The 16,250-nt window shown below is 37.7% G+C and overlaps 1 non-coding gene across 1 annotated transcript; it reads left to right on the top strand.

Moving 5' to 3' along the window:
- Positions 1-14,490: 14,490 nt before the first annotated feature.
- On the top strand, positions 14,491-14,597 carry LOC141694621 (small nucleolar RNA R71). Its single transcript, XR_012563909.1, has one exon. It is a non-coding gene; the product is annotated as a small nucleolar RNA R71 (small nucleolar RNA).
- Positions 14,598-16,250: the final 1,653 nt, after the last annotated feature.

Raw genomic sequence — 16,250 nt, 5'->3', positions numbered from 1 at the left:
ATTAGGGAATAACATTAGATGTAATTGACAAGAGTTGTCTGCCTATTGAACATTACATGGCGTTTCGTGCCACAGCCGGGGTTGTGTAATGGAATATAGGATCCCTATTCCCACTAGCATTATGAATGCTTAATTTTTCACGTAGGGGGTTGAATAAATTAGGAAAACTAGTGGGAGCCACTTATGAATAAAGACCCGATTCATATAGTGTTTTGAAATGAAATCGAATATTTGCTAAGTGTTGTTATGTGTTTATCATTTACAGATTTACTTTGTACGTTATGTCTTCTGCACTATCACTCAGGAGCATACTAGATGCTCACAAATTGACTGGTCCTAATTATGCTGACTGGCTTCGAAACTTGAGAATTGTTCTCAGGATTGAGAAGCTGGAATACATGATTGACTCACCTAAGCCTACTGAACCTGCTAGTGATGCACATAATGATGAACATGTTGTGTATCGTAAGTGGATAGATGATGCAAATGTTGCTCAATGCATCATACTAGCTTCCATGAACATTGAGCTACAGAAGCAACATGAGCATATGGATGCTCACACTATCCTCATGCATCTACAAGAGTTGTATGATGTGGCGGGGATGACAGCTCGATATGAGATATCGAAGGAGCTGTTCGGTTGTAGGATGTCTGAGGGATCATCTGTGAATGACCATGTACTTAAGATGATCAATTTGATTGAACGTCTTGGACAACTTGGTTTTGCCATGGATGGGGAGCTGAGCCAAGACTTGGTCTTGCAATCGCTTCCGAGTTCGTTCTCGCAGTGTGTTGTGAACTTTCACATGAATAAGTTGGATGTCAGCCTGCCTGAACTCCACAACATGTTGAAGACTGCGGAATTGAATTTTCCCCCTAAGAAGAGTTCTGTTCTTCTAATTGGTGAAGGTTCCAATCCTAAGAAAAGGAAGAGGAACTCTTCCAAGAAGAAGAAAGTAGGTGAGAAAACGCCGGTTCCACCAAAAGCTGAAGACCCCAAGAGCAAAGTTGTTTGCTTTCACTGTAATAAGGTGGGGGCACTGGAAGAGGAACTGCAAGGTTTACCTCGCAGAATTGAAGAAGAAGGGTAGTGAGACTACCGCTTCTGATTCAGGTATGTTCAAGATAGAAATGAATATGTTATTAAATCAAATTTCTACTTGGGTATTAGATACCGCCTGTGGTTCTCAAATCTGCAATTGTTGCAGGGACCAAGGAGAAGTAGGACTCTTGAGGAAGAGGAGGTGATTCTACTGATGGAAATGGAGCAAGAGTTGCTGCTGAAGATGTAGAATCATTTCATTTACATAGGCCTATGGGCAAGACTATTGTTTAAAATAATTGTTATTTTGTTCCCTCGATTGTGAGGAATATTATTCCCATGTTAGACTTGGATGGATTTTCATTTATTATTGAGAATAATGAATGTCCTACTCTTAGAGATAATATTCTTTATGGACGTGGTGCTTTAAATAATGGTCTGTATGTATGTGACATAATTTATTTCAGATTGAACAAACTAATAAAAGAAAAGGGATGATGAAAATCTCACTTTATAGTGGCATTGCAGTCTCCATTTAGTAGACATGGAGAGAGGGCTGCAAATTTGCTAGGAATGGTACACACAGATGTATGTGGACCAATGTCTACGCAAGCCATGGGTGGATTTTCATACTTCATTACTTTCATAGATGATAGATCTAGATTCGGATATGTGTTTGATGAAACACAAGTCTGAAGCCTTTGAAAAGTTCAAAGAATATAAGTATGAAGTGGAGAAACAACCAAACATAGTATTATAACTCTTCGATCAGATCGAGGGTGGTGAATACTTTGATGGAGTATTTCTAGATTATCTCAAAGTAAATGATATAGTCTCCCAGTGGACTCCTCCAGATTGGTATCTGAAAGGAGAAATTGAACTTTGTTAGACATAGTTCAGTCCATGATGAGCTATGCAAATCTTCCAGTATTCCTATGGGGTTATGCATTTGGAAACCTCAGCATATTTACTGAATAAGGTGCCTTCCAAATCTGTTCCTCAAACTCCGTATGAGATATGGAAAGAAAGGAAACCGAGTCTTAACACGTTAAGATTTGGGGATGTCCAGCTTATGTCAAGTAAGTTGACCCAGACAAGCTGGAATATCGATCCGGAAAATGTAGTTTTGTGGGATATCCTAAAGAGACTTTAGAGTATTACTTTTGCACCGATCATCGGGTGGTTGTCTCCAGACATGCTACCTTCTTGGAAAAGGAGTTTATCCTTGAAGGAAACAGTGGGAGCAAAATTGAACTTGATGAAGTTCAAGAAGCACAAACTACTACGGATCAAGTGGAAACACCTGTTCTGACTGAACAACCTTTTGTGGAACATCCCATTCATAGATCAGGGAGAGTGTCTCGCCAACCTGAGAGGTAATATGGCCTTGTCATTGAGAATGACAATGAGTTGTCGATCATTGATGATGACGACCCTGTAACCTATAATAAGGCTATGAGTAGTGTTGACTCAGAGAAATGGCATAGTGCCATGAAATCCGGAATGAAATCTATATATACGGGATACAAAAGATAGATTATAGCAGATGGCCAGGTGAAGACCTATAAGGCCAGGATTGTGGCAAAAGGATTCAAACAAAGGCAATGGATTGACTTTGATGAAGCCTTTTACCTATAGCCCTGTTAAAATCAGTTCGGATTTTGCTTGCGATTGCTGCTTACTACGACTATGTGATCTGGCATATAGCCAGATGGTTTCTTTCCAAGGGAAATGAAAACCTAGTGTGTAAGCTACTGCGAACCATATATGGTTTTAAAGCAAGCTTCTCGAAAGATGGAACATCCGTTTTGATGAGACAATCAAAGAGTTTGATTTTATCAAAAACGTAGATGAACCATGCGTCTACAAAAGGGTTAGTGGGAGCGCGGTAACATTTCTTATATTGTATTGAATTAGAGTTGACACACATAACAACATAGCAGACCCACTCACAAAGCTACTTTATGAAAGTCTTAGGTACCAGAGTGATTGGCTTTAGTACAAGTGGGAGATTGAAAGGAATATGTCCTAAGTCCAATCGTGCATTAGGATTTAGGAATAACTTTTATGTAATCTGTTTTGATTTCATTGATATTAATAAAGACTTGTTTTGTTTTTATTACGGGCTTTATCTATTTAAGTGTTTAAATAAGATATACCATAGTTTAGAGTAAAGCTTTTATGGATTATGATGAGATCATAATAGTGAGACCTAAAAAGATGATAACTCTAAACTTAAATAGTTCCTGGTCGTAGGATTACTAACTGGTAATTAATAATCCGCAAAGATCGGTACATATTATGCTTGCTTCATTATGAAGGATGTCTGTTCTCATAGACATTTGTGTGGTGACACTATAGCTAATATGTAGGTGCTTATTATAGAATAAGTTCACTGAACATGACTCGCACAGCTGAACAACTGATGGAGTTCACTCACGTGTCAGCAGTTGTTCACATAGTGATAGTTGTACAAGTATCCTTAGACTTGAGGTCATCATAGTCATCTTGTGTACACTGAACTATCCTTTGGTTTAGTTCTTAGTCTCCAGGGACAATTATTAGGGCTCTTCTGGGTATAGGAATTTGTACACGAAGATAGTGTATGATCAATAAAGGATCTACCCTTCCAGTGAAGGAAAGCGAATGTTCAAGGCTGATCCACTTATGCTAGTTCAGGAATCTCTGGCCAGAGTAAATGAAATTAGAAAGGAGTTTCTAATTTGCATAGAACTACGCATAGTAAATGGTAAGCAAGTGATTGAATTAGATAGGCTTGACACGAGATCCATGCCTTGTATTTAATCGGGACATTGTAGGGTAGAAGAAGTTTATTGTACGGTAACTATTTCACTGACAGGTTCTTGGTATTCTAAGCAGTGAATTCATATTATCCGGATAGTCGCGATATGTTGAGAAGCATCACTCACGATGTAGAATAAATGTGATTTATTAATTAATCATATTTAATAAATTAGAGAATTTATATAAATAATGATAAAATAGTTTTATTATTATTTATTTCTACTACCGGCTTAATATTGAACCTACAGGGTCACACCATAAAAAGAGAATGATTTTATGGTGGAGGAATTAATTAATAATGGCTAAATAATTATTTATTTGTGAAATAAATAATTAATTGGCAAATTTAATAATTGATTAAATGAGATTTAATTGATTATAAATTAATTAAAAAAAGTTCTTAATATTATTAATTAAAGGATTTAATTTTTGGAAATTAATCAAGAGAGAGAATTATTTCTAAAGTGTTTAGAAAAAAGATTAATAATTAAAAGGTGTTTTAATTATTAATGAGAATAATAAATGGGATAATAATCATATTATTTATGGAAAAATTTCAGCTGAAAATTTTGCCTATAAATACACTATATATAGACCCTATTTTTATTTAACCCAGAAACACAAAAGTTTTAGAAAACCAATTCTCTCACACCTCCTCCTCCCCTAAAAGTCGTTTTCTTGGTGGATATCGGTGGAGTGATTCACACTTGAGGAGCAACTGCTAAGGATCTTGATCGTGTTCTCCGAATTATTTTTAAAGGTTAGATTCGATCCCTCGAATTTTTATTCACGATTTATATGTTATTATTTGGATTTTGTGTGGTAAAAGTGTTTTGCCATGCTCCCGCTGCGTTAAAAATCACACAATGGTATCAGAGCATAGGTTGTATGCATATAGATATGTGGTAAAAATTTCAGAATTTTATGTGCTTGTATGAATTAATTATGATTTTTTACAAGTTATATCTGTGATTAATTTTGTCTGATGAGAAATCGTTTCTCATAATAATTTTGAATGTTGATCTGGGTTCTACAAGTGTTGTAGATCGTCTGGATATTTTTTTCATAATTTTATGATGTATAGATTTTTTATTATGAATTTTGAAGTTTTTGTAATAATATTCGTAATTAAATAAGTAAATATATGTATATATAGTATATATATATGTTTGTATATTCATCTGCTGTACTACTTCTGTTGTACGGAGAAGCACGGAAACAGTCAGGTACGGCTGCTGCACGGAGGTCGAGAAAGAAAAGAAAACGGCGGCTTGCTGAAAAACAAAAAAAAAAATAGGGGTGTAACGCATTCCGGGAATGCGTTAACACACCTGTGGCGCATTCACGGAATGCCTTACACCCTTTAATGGCTGAAAAGGGGTGAACGCATCACCGGAATGCGTTACAGCCCTTCTGTTGATTTTAAAATTGATTTTCCTGGGAGTTTCGTAACTCCGTTTTAGGCGTGCAATATACCGTTGGATTCGTTTTTTCCGAGATGGATCTAATGGAGTGATCAATTTTAGTTTTATATAAAAGTTTTTGAACTGTTTATATTTCCATGAAGTGTTTTTAAAGCTGTTTTTGACTGTTTTTAATTGCTTTTAAATGCTTCATGTGATACATAGAGATGTATAATGCTTAGTTCTATGTGCTAGATGATATAACATGCCTACCTTGATGTTTATTCATGTTGATATATGTGATATATGCTTAGTTTATCATGCGATGATAGATTTAGGTGAACTTAAATGAACATAAGGCGTTTGTTAGATAACCCAGTATAGTGAAATTGTTTTCATAACCTTAATAATAATATTATGAATACAATCATGAGATTCTTGTGTTTATGAAACACGTAATTGAATATGAATTTCGATATGAGAGAAAGGATGATTCTGTCAACAACAGATTTCTATCTGTAAGAAAGGGTTATTAAGTGACGCCTCTTGACAATGCTCCACCCGATCTGGGAATCATCTGATTATTGATTATTGATTTGAAATATTTAATTTAAAAGGAAGAATCTCTTTATAATATGATTATGATTGTAACGTAATATAATCCCTCTAATATTAAATAATATCAAGTAGTAATTGGCCAATGACACAACGGGCTTGTGTCGGTCATAGCTTCCAACATGGTAGAAAGTAGTTCTTATTTTTGAATCATTATCGTTTCGTGCCACAGCCGAGGGCTTTGATTTCGAAATAAGAAATACTTGTCTATTACATAGAGATGTGTACATTGAATAAAAATCTAAAGGTCGTTACGTGCCACAGCCGTGGGCCTTTGGGGACTGATTCAATTATACGGAATGTTGGGTTAGACTTGACTTAGAATATTGAGTTTGTCGTGCCACAGCCGTGACTCAATTATTCAAGAGGCTAAAGTTTGATTAGGGAATAACATTAGATGTAATTGACAAGAGTTGTCTGCCTATTGAACATTACATGGCGTTTCGTGCCACAGCCGGGGTTGTGTAATGGAATGTAGGATCCCTATTCCCACTAGCATTATGAATGCTTAATTTTTCACGTAGGGGGTTGAATAAATTAGGAAAACTAGTGGGAGCCACTTATGAATAAAGACCCGATTCATATAGTGTTTTGAAATGAATCTAATATTTGCTAAGTGTTGTTATGTGTTTATCATTTACAGATTTACTTTGTACGTTATGTCTTCTGCACTATCACTCAGGAGCATACTAGATGCTCACAAATTGACTGGTCCTAATTATGCTGACTGGCTTCGAAACTTGAGAATTGTTCTCAGGATTGAGAAGCTGGAATACATGATTGACTCACCTAAGCCTACTGAACCTGCTAGTGATGCACATAATGATGAACATGTTGTGTATCGTAAGTGGATAGATGATGCAAATGTTGCTCAATGCATCATACTAGCTTCCATGAACATTGAGCTACAGAAGCAACATGAGCATATGGATGCTCACACTATCCTCATGCATCTACAAGAGTTGTATGATGTGGCGGGGATGACAGCTCGATATGAGATATCAAATGAGCTGTTCGGTTGTAGGATGTCTGAGGGATCATCTGTGAATGACCATGTACTTAAGATGATCAATTTGATTGAACGTCTTGGACAACTTGGTTTTGCCATGGATGGGGAGCTGAGCCAAGACTTGGTCTTGCAATCGCTTCCGAGTTTCGTTCTCGCAGTGTGTTGTGAACTTTCACATGAATAAGTTGGATGTCAGCCTGCCTGAACTCCACAACATGTTGAAGACTGCGGAATTGAATTTTCCCCCTAAGAAGAGTTCTGTTCTTCTAATTGGTGAAGGTTCCAATCCTAAGAAAAGGAAGAGGAACTCTTCCAAGAAGAAGAAAGTAGGTGAGAAAACGCCGGTTCCACCAAAAGCTGAAGACCCCAAGAGCAAAGTGTTTTGCTTTCACTGTAATAAGGTGGGGCACTGGAAGAGGAACTGCAAGGTTTACCTCGCAGAATGAAGAAGAAGGGTAGTGAGACTACCGCTTCTGATTCAGGTATGTTCAAGATAGAAATGAATATGTTATTAAATCAAATTTCTACTTGGGTATTAGATACCGCCTGTGGTTCTCAACTCTGCAATTTGTTGCAGGGGACCAAGGAGAAGTAGGACTCTTGAGGAAGAGGAGGTGATTCTACTGATGGAAATGGAGCAAGAGTTTGCTGCTGAAGATGTAGAATCATTTCATTTACATAGGCCTATGGGCAAGACTATTGTTTAAAATAATTGTTATTTTGTTCCCTCGATTGTGAGGAATATTATTCCCATGTTAGGACTTGGATGGATTTTCATTTATTATTGAGAATAATGAATGTCCTACTCTTAGAGATAATATTCTTTATGGACGTGGTGCTTTAAATAATGGTCTGTATGTATGTGACATAATTTATTTCAGATTGAACAACTAATAAAAGAAAAGGGATGATGAAAATCTCACTTTATAGTGGCATTGCAGTCTCCATTTAGTAGACATGGAGAGAGGGCTGCAAATTTGCTAGGAATGGTACACACAGATGTATGTGGACCAATGTCTACACAAGCCATGGGTGGATTTTCATACTTCATTACTTTCATAGATGATAGATCTAGATTCGGATATGTGTTTGATGAAACACAAGTCTGAAGCCTTTGAAAAGTTCAAAGAATATAAGTATGAAGTGGAGAAACAACCAAACATAGTATTATAACTCTTCGATCAGATCGAGGGTGGTGAATACTTTGATGGAGTATTTCTAGATTATCTCAAAGTAAATGATATAGTCTCCCAGTGGACTCCTCCAGATTGGTATCTGAAAGGAGAAATTGAACTTTGTTAGACATAGTTCAGTCCATGATGAGCTATGCAAATCTTCCAGTATTCCTATGGGGTTATGCATTGGAAACCTCAGCATATTTACTGAATAAGGTGCCTTCCAAATCTGTTCCTCAAACTCCGTATGAGATATGGAAAGAAAGGAAACCGAGTCTTAAACACGTTAAGATTTGGGGATGTCCAGCTTATGTCAAGTAAGTTGACCCAGACAAGCTGGAATATCGATCCGGAAAATGTAGTTTTGTGGGATATCCTAAAGAGACTTTAGAGTATTACTTTTGCACCGATCATCGGGTGGTTGTCTCCAGACATGCTACCTTCTTGGAAAAGGAGTTTATCCTTGAAGGAAACAGTGGGAGCAAAATTGAACTTGATGAAGTTCAAGAAGCACAAACTACTACGGATCAAGTGGAAACACCTGTTCTGACTGAACAACCTTTTGTGGAACATCCCATTCATAGATCAGGGAGAGTGTCTCGCCAACCTGAGAGGTAATATGGCCTTGTCATGAGAATGACAATGAGTTGTCGATCATTGATGATGACGACCCTGTAACCTATAATAAGGCTATGAGTAGTGTTTGACTCAGAGAAATGGCATAGTGCCATGAAATCCGGAATGAAATCTATATATACGGGATACAAAAGATAGATTATAGCAGATGGCCAGGTGAAGACCTATAAGCCACGGATTGTGGCAAAAGGATTCAAACAAAGGCAATGGATTGACTTTGATGAAGCCTTTTACCTATAGCCCTGTTAAAATCAGTTCGGATTTTGCTTGCGATTGCTGCTTACTACGACTATGTGATCTGGCATATAGCCAGATGGTTTTCTTTCCAAGGGAAATGAAAACCTAGTGTGTAAGCTACTGCGAACCATATGTGGTTTAAAGCAAGCTTCTCGAAAGATGGAACATCCGTTTTTGATGAGACAATCAAAGAGTGTTGATTTTATCAAAAACGTAGATGAACCATGCGTCTACAAAAGGTTAGTGGGGAGCGCGGTAACATTTCTTATATTGTATTGAATTAGAGTTGACACACATAACAACATAGCAGACCCACTCACAAAGCTACTTTATGAAAGTCTTAGGTACCAGAGTGATTGGCTTTAGTACAAGTGGGAGATTGAAAGGAATATGTCCTAAGTCCAATCGTGCATTAGGATTTAGGAATAACTTTTATGTAATCTGTTTTGATTTCATTGATATTAATAAAGACTTGTTTTGTTTTTATTACGGGCTTTATCTATTTAAGTGTTTAAATAAGATATACCATAGTTTAGAGTAAAGCTTTTTATGGATTATGATGAGATCATAATAGTGAGACCTAAAAAGATGATAACTCTAAACTTAAATAGTTCCTGGTCATAGGATTACTAACTGGTAATTAATAATCCGTAAAGATCGGTACATATTATGCTTGCTTCATTATGAAGGATGTCTGTTCTCATAGACATTTGTGTGGTGACACTATAGCTAATATGTAGGTGCTTATTATAGAATAAGTTCACTGAACATGACTCGCACAGCTGAACAACTGATGGAGTTCACACATGTGTCAGCAGTTGTTCACATAGTGATAGTTGTACAAGTATCCTTAGACTTGAGGTCATCATAGTCATCTTGTGTACACTGAACTATGCTTTGGTTTAGTTCTTAGTCTCCAGGGACAATTATTAGGGCTCTTCTGGGTATAGGAATTTGTACACGAAGATAGTGTATGATCAATAAAGGATCTACCCTTCCAGTGAAGGAAGCGAATGTTCAAGGCTGATCCACTTATGCTAGTTCAGGAATCTCTGGCCAGAGTAAATGAAATTAGAAAGGAGTTTCTAATTTGCATAGAACTACGCATAGTAAATGGTAAGCAAGTGATTGAATTAGATAGGCTTGACACGAGATCCATGCCTTGTATTTAATCGGGACATTGTAGGGTAGAAGGAGTTTATTGTACGGTAACTATTCACTGACAGGTTCTTGGTATTCTAAGCAGTGAATTCATATTATCCGGATAGTCGCGATATGTTGAGAAGCATCACTCACGATGTAGAATAAATGTGATTTATTAATTAATCATATTTAATAAATTAGAGAATTATATAAATAATGATAAAATAGTTTTATTATTATTTATTTCTACTACCGGCTAATATTGAACCTACAGGGTCACACCATAAAAAGAGAATGATTTTATGGTAGAGGAATTAATTAATAATGGCTAAATAATTATTTATTGTGAAATAATAATTAATTGGCAAATTTAATAATTGATTAAATGAGATTAATTGATTATAAATTAATTAAGAAAAGTTCTTAATATTATTAATTAAAGGATTTAATTTTTGGAAATTAAATCAAGAGAGAGAATTATTTCTAAAGTATTTAGAAAAGGATTATAATTAAAAGGTGTTTTAATTATTAATGAGAATAATAAATGGGATAATAATAATATTATTTATGGGAAAATTTCAGCTGAAAATTTTGCCTATAAATACACTATTATAGACCCTATTTTTATTCTAACCCAAGAAACCCAAAAGTTTTAGAAAACCAAATTTCTCTCCCACCTCCTCCTCCTCCTAAAGTCGTTTTCTTGGTGGATACCGGTGGAGTGCTTCACACTTGAGGAGCAACTGCTAAGGATCTCTGATCGTTGTCTCCGAATTATTTTTAAAGGTTAGATTCGATCCCTAAAATTTTATTCTATAATTTATATGCTATTATTTGGATTTTGTGTGGTAAAAGTGTTTTTCCATGCTCCCCGCTGCGTTAAAAATCCAACAATATACCACTTCACTTCATGCAGAAACTTCTTCATTGGAGCGTACGATAAGTCGGGAGGCATGACATTACTCACAAGGTAGTTCACAATGTCTGCAAACCACGGTTCTTCCTCTTGCACTCCAAACAGCTGCTCATTAGGAAAAGACTCATTTATCAATGTCTTGTCCAGTGAAGTAGCATTAGGGTTCTCTAAACGTGATAGATGATCAACGACTTGATTTTCAGTCCCCTTTCTGTCCTTGATCTCTAATTCAAATTCGTGAAGTAAAAGAACCCATCTAATCAATCTAGGCTTCGAGTCCTTTTTCGAGACGAGATAACGAATTGCAGCGTGATCAGTGAAAAACTGTCACTTTAGTCCCGAGTATATAAGATCGAAATTTCTCAAAACCATAAACAATAGCAAGAGTTCTTTCTCCGTACTAGTATAATTCAGTTGAGCACCATTCAAGGTCTTACTAGTATAGTAGACCACATGAAATATGTTGTTCGTTCTCTGCCCACGAACTGCTCCAACTGCATAGTCACTTGCATCGCACATCATCTAAAAAGGTTCATTCCAGTCAGGTGCAGTTATGACAAGTGCCGTGATTAAACTCGTCTTCAATATCTCAAAAGCGGTAAGGCACTCGTCATCAAACTTGAAAGGGACATCTTTCTCTAGCAAACTATACAATGGTTTCGAAATCTTAGAGAAGTCCTTGATGAAACGCCTATAGAAACCCGCATGACCAAGAAAACTGCGAATTCCCTTAACAGAAATTGGTGGAGGAAGATTTTTAATGACCCCCACCTTAGCTTTGTCCACCTCAAGACCTTACTAGAAACCTTGTGCCCAAGAATAATGCCATTTCGCACCATAAGTGACATTCCTCCCGATTGAGAACCAAGTTGGTCTCAACATACCTCTTGAGAACATGTCCAAGATTCTGCAAGCATTTGTCAAAAGAATCGCTAAATACAGAGAAGTCGTCCATGATCACCTCCACATTCTGCCATCATATCAGAAAAGATGGCCATCATACATCTCTGAAATATGGCTGGTGCACCACACAGACCTAATGAAACTCATCTGAAGGAAAAAAGTACCAAATGGACAAGTGAAGGTAGTCTTCTCCTGTCTTATGGAGCGATACAAATCTGATTGTAACCTGAATAGCCATCCTGAAGACAATAATACTCGTGACCAGCCAATCTATCAAGAATTGGTCAATGAAAGGCAGAGGGAAGTGATCCTTCCTAGTGGCCTTGTTCAGCTTCCTTTAGTCCATACAAACTCTCCATCCCGTGACTGTTCGAGTAGGAATGAGCTCATTCTCTCATTAGCAACAATTGTGATACCTCCCTTCTTCGGTATACACTAAACTGGACTCACCCAAGAACTGTCAGAAATGGGATAAATAATCCCTGCATCCAGCCACTTAAGAATTTCCTTCTTCACGACTTCCTTCATGATTGGATTAAGTCCTTCTTTGTTGCTCAAACCGTAGGCTTGCTACCCTCCTTTAGGCAGAATTTTGTGCATGCAATAAGAAGGGCTGATTCCCGTAATATCTGCTATAGTCCCATCCAATTTCCGATTGAACTCTCTTAGAATCCTCAAAAGTTTCTCCTCGTCGCTACCTGAAAGGTCAGATACAATAATAACAGGCAAAGTAGCTGCATCACCTAAAAAACGCATACCTCAAATGTTCAGGTAAAGGCTTAAGCTCAAGAGTAGGAGTTTTCCTCATAGATGGCTTGAGGCGGTTTAGGAGCTTTGTTCAATTCCTCCATTCCAAGAGATTCAAAAGGCATATCAATATTTCTCTTCCAGGGAGAAGCATTTAGATATTCCAATTGCTCTTCACCTTCGTCATCCTCACTAGTTGAATTCCAAGACCTTCTCCAAGGCATCAGACCTTAACAATTGATCAAGTTCTGAAGTAACCACAGAATCGACAAACTCCACTTTTAAGCACTCCTCATTTTCTGTAGGAAATTTCATAGTATTGAACACATTAAAAGTTACATCCTGATCCAGCACTCGCATTGTAAGCTCACCCTTCTGCACATCTATCAAGGTTCGGCTAGTCGCCAGAACGGTCTTTCCAAAATTCTGGGAATCTTCTATCCTCCTCGAAATCAAGAATTACGAAATCAGTAGGGAAGATGAGTTTATCAACCTTGACCAAGACATCCACTACAATTCCTCACGGATATGTAATAGAACGGTCGGCCAACTGCAAAGTCATATAAGTCAGTTTGGATCAGGAAGTTCAACTTCTTGAAGACTGACAAAGGCATCAGATTGATGCTTGCTCCCAGGTCACATAAGCATCTGTCAAAAGACACTTTTCTAATAGTGCATGGAATAGTAAAGCTTCCTAGAATCTTTAAGTTTCGGAGGCAACTTCTGTTCCAGCACAGCCACTGCATTCCTCCGTGAGAGCGACAGTCTCTAAATCATCTAGCTTCACTTTCCGAGGAGAATACCTTTCATAAACTTTGCGTAACTAGGCATCTGCTCAAGAGCCTCAGTGAAACGGTATGTTGATATAAAGTTCTTGAACACCTCCAGAAACTTCTCAAATTGCTTATCCAGCTTTTTGTTCTACAGCCGCTTAGGAAAAGGCCGCGGAGGATAGATATGTTTCCTCCATGTATTACCCTCAGGAGGAGTGTGCTCATAGTAGTCTTCCCTTGGTTCTACTTCTGCTTCCTGCTGCTCTACTTCTTCTTCAGCCCCAGTTTCTTCATTCGAAACTTGAGTTTGTCGGGGTTCGCAACCCTTTCAGACCTCAAAGTGATTGCCTTTACCTACTTCTTAGCTTCCCTCTTTCCTGGAACTTCAGTATCACTAGATAATGTACCTAGTTGATGATTTAGCAAGGCATTGGTAATTTTTCCAATTTGATTTTCCAAGGTCTTGATAGACACACCTTGACTCTTACACATAAGCTTCAACTCCTCTAATTCAGACTTTTCATTAGCTTGTTGCAGCTGAAGTTGCTGCCTAAGTGCATATTGCGGTTGCTGAAAACCTGGGGGGTTGTACTGCTTGGCTGGGTACTGCTGATAAGGCTGTTAAACCGTATTCTGAGCGTTGCTCCAGCTGAAATTAGGATGATTGCGGTTTGTTGGGATGATAAGTGGCTGGCACAGGTTGCTGTGATCGCTGAAAATTGCTCATGAACTGAGCTGATTCACTAGAAATAGCACACTGATCAGCCTCATGGTCACCAGCACAAAGCTCATAGACACTAGTGATTTGATTACTCCATAATTGGCCAAAGTGTCCACCTTCATCGTCAAAGCCTTAAGTTGGGCAGCTATAGCAGTTGCTGCATCCAACTCCAGAATTCATTCCACTTTTCCCTGAGTCAGTCTCTCAAAAGGATTCTGGTATTCATTAGCAACCATTATTTCAATCAATTCATAAGCTTCATTGTAGCTCTTATCCCCCAAGGCTCCTCCTGATGCTGCATCGAGCATGGTCTAGAAGTAACATCCAATCCATTATAGAAATAATTTATAATCATCCAACCAGGCATGCCATGGTGTGGGCACTTCCTTAGCATCTCCTTATATCGATCCCAAGCCTCACATAGAGATTCACCAGTTTACTGAGAAAACTGAGTAAGAGCATTCATGAATTGCAGCAGTCTTCGCCATAGGAAAGAATTTAGTGAGAAAACTTTTGAGAAAGATCCTCCCATATGGTGACAGACCTTGGTGGTAGAGAATGTACCAGCACTTTGTTTTATCCCTTAGAGAGTATGGGAATAGTTGCAGCTTGATAGCATCTTCAGTCATACCATTGAACTTGAAAGTATCGCAGATCTCAATGAAATCCCTGATGTGCATGTTGGGCTTCAGTAGGAGAACCCCCAAACTGAACTGAGTTCTGTATCATCTGAATCGTGCTTGACTTGATCTCAAAAGTGTTAGCTGAGATGGCTGGCCTAATAATGCTTGACAGAATATCATTGATCTTAGGCTGAGAATAGTCCATCAAAGCCTTAGGAATTTCTGCTTGATCCCCCATCACTACTAAAAATGGTTCATCTACATTCTCTTCTTCTTCTATCTTCTTCTTCTTCCTCAAAAACCTTCCCTTGGAACCAGTTACAACTTCTTCCTCGGCTTTATCCAGAGTTCTCTTACAAGACCGCGAACGCATATGCATACACGCTCGCTAGAATACCTGAAATAAGACAAGGAAACAGATAAGTAATAATGTCCGAGTCAATGAACTTAACGATCACTGATGACAAACACATAAACAAAAAATTAACACTGCAGTCCCCGGCAGCGGCGCCAAAAACTTGCTAGTCGCTAAAACACGCGCTAATAATACACGCAAGTATACGCATTCACAAGTACTATAGAATTATTTCTAGTTCATTCCCACAGAGACTGGCTTTAGTTAATGTATAACCCCAATTTTTGGGAAATTTTTGAAACCCTTATGAATAGTGTTTTTGCTGAATGAGAAAACTTTTCATGCCACACTATGTAGGGGTTCTGCTATGGATATTCTGAGATTTTATTAGTACTTTATATGGGATATAAGTGTATGTAAAGATCGTCAGAATCCAAATCCGAACACTTTGATTTTTCCCGGAAATTCACAAGATACGGAGAGAATTGAGTATAAGGTAACAGGATAAAAAGGATTTAAATTAAAGGATTATAGGAGAGGATCATAAAAGGAATATAATATATTGAGAAAGGTTAAGGGAACCTAAGTAATAAGATCCCGGGTATGATCCCTCAAACGATAAACGAGAACGAAAGATAAGCGAACCGTAAAAAAATAAGTGATCAAGAGACAAGCTTGTACAAGAAGCCAGGGATTGTGACATCATCAAACCACAAGGTGTGGACAAGTGGGAGCATTATGACATGTGCAAGGTGACATAAGCATGACATGGGAAGGAAGGAGGTGTGGTGGCTTTGTAACCACACAAATTCAAGGGCAAGAAGGTAATTGACTAAAGCAAGCACAAAAACCAAGCAACCAAGCCAAGCAAATCATTTTTCATCAAAATCAAAAAGAAACCAAGGCATTGTTCTTCATGCTCTCGGCCAAAACAGAATCAGAACACTAAAACTGCTGTATCTCCTTCATTTCTCACTCAAATATTGTGTTCTATAGCTCATTGGAAAGGTATTGAGATGGCCTACAACTCTTGTTCACAAGTCTCGTCCAAATAATCATGGTAAGACCCTCATTTTTACAGTTCTTTAAATCGGACTTTTAGAAACTTCAAAGCCTAACTTTGTGTTCTTGATTTCTTTGGAAAGAT

The sequence above is a fragment of the Apium graveolens genome, chromosome 10 (assembly GCF_009905375.1).
Source record: "Apium graveolens cultivar Ventura chromosome 10, ASM990537v1, whole genome shotgun sequence".
NCBI lineage: Eukaryota > Viridiplantae > Streptophyta > Magnoliopsida > Apiales > Apiaceae > Apium > Apium graveolens.
The sequence above is the reverse complement of the archived record's forward strand: the minus strand, read 5'-3'. Positions and strand labels throughout refer to the sequence as shown.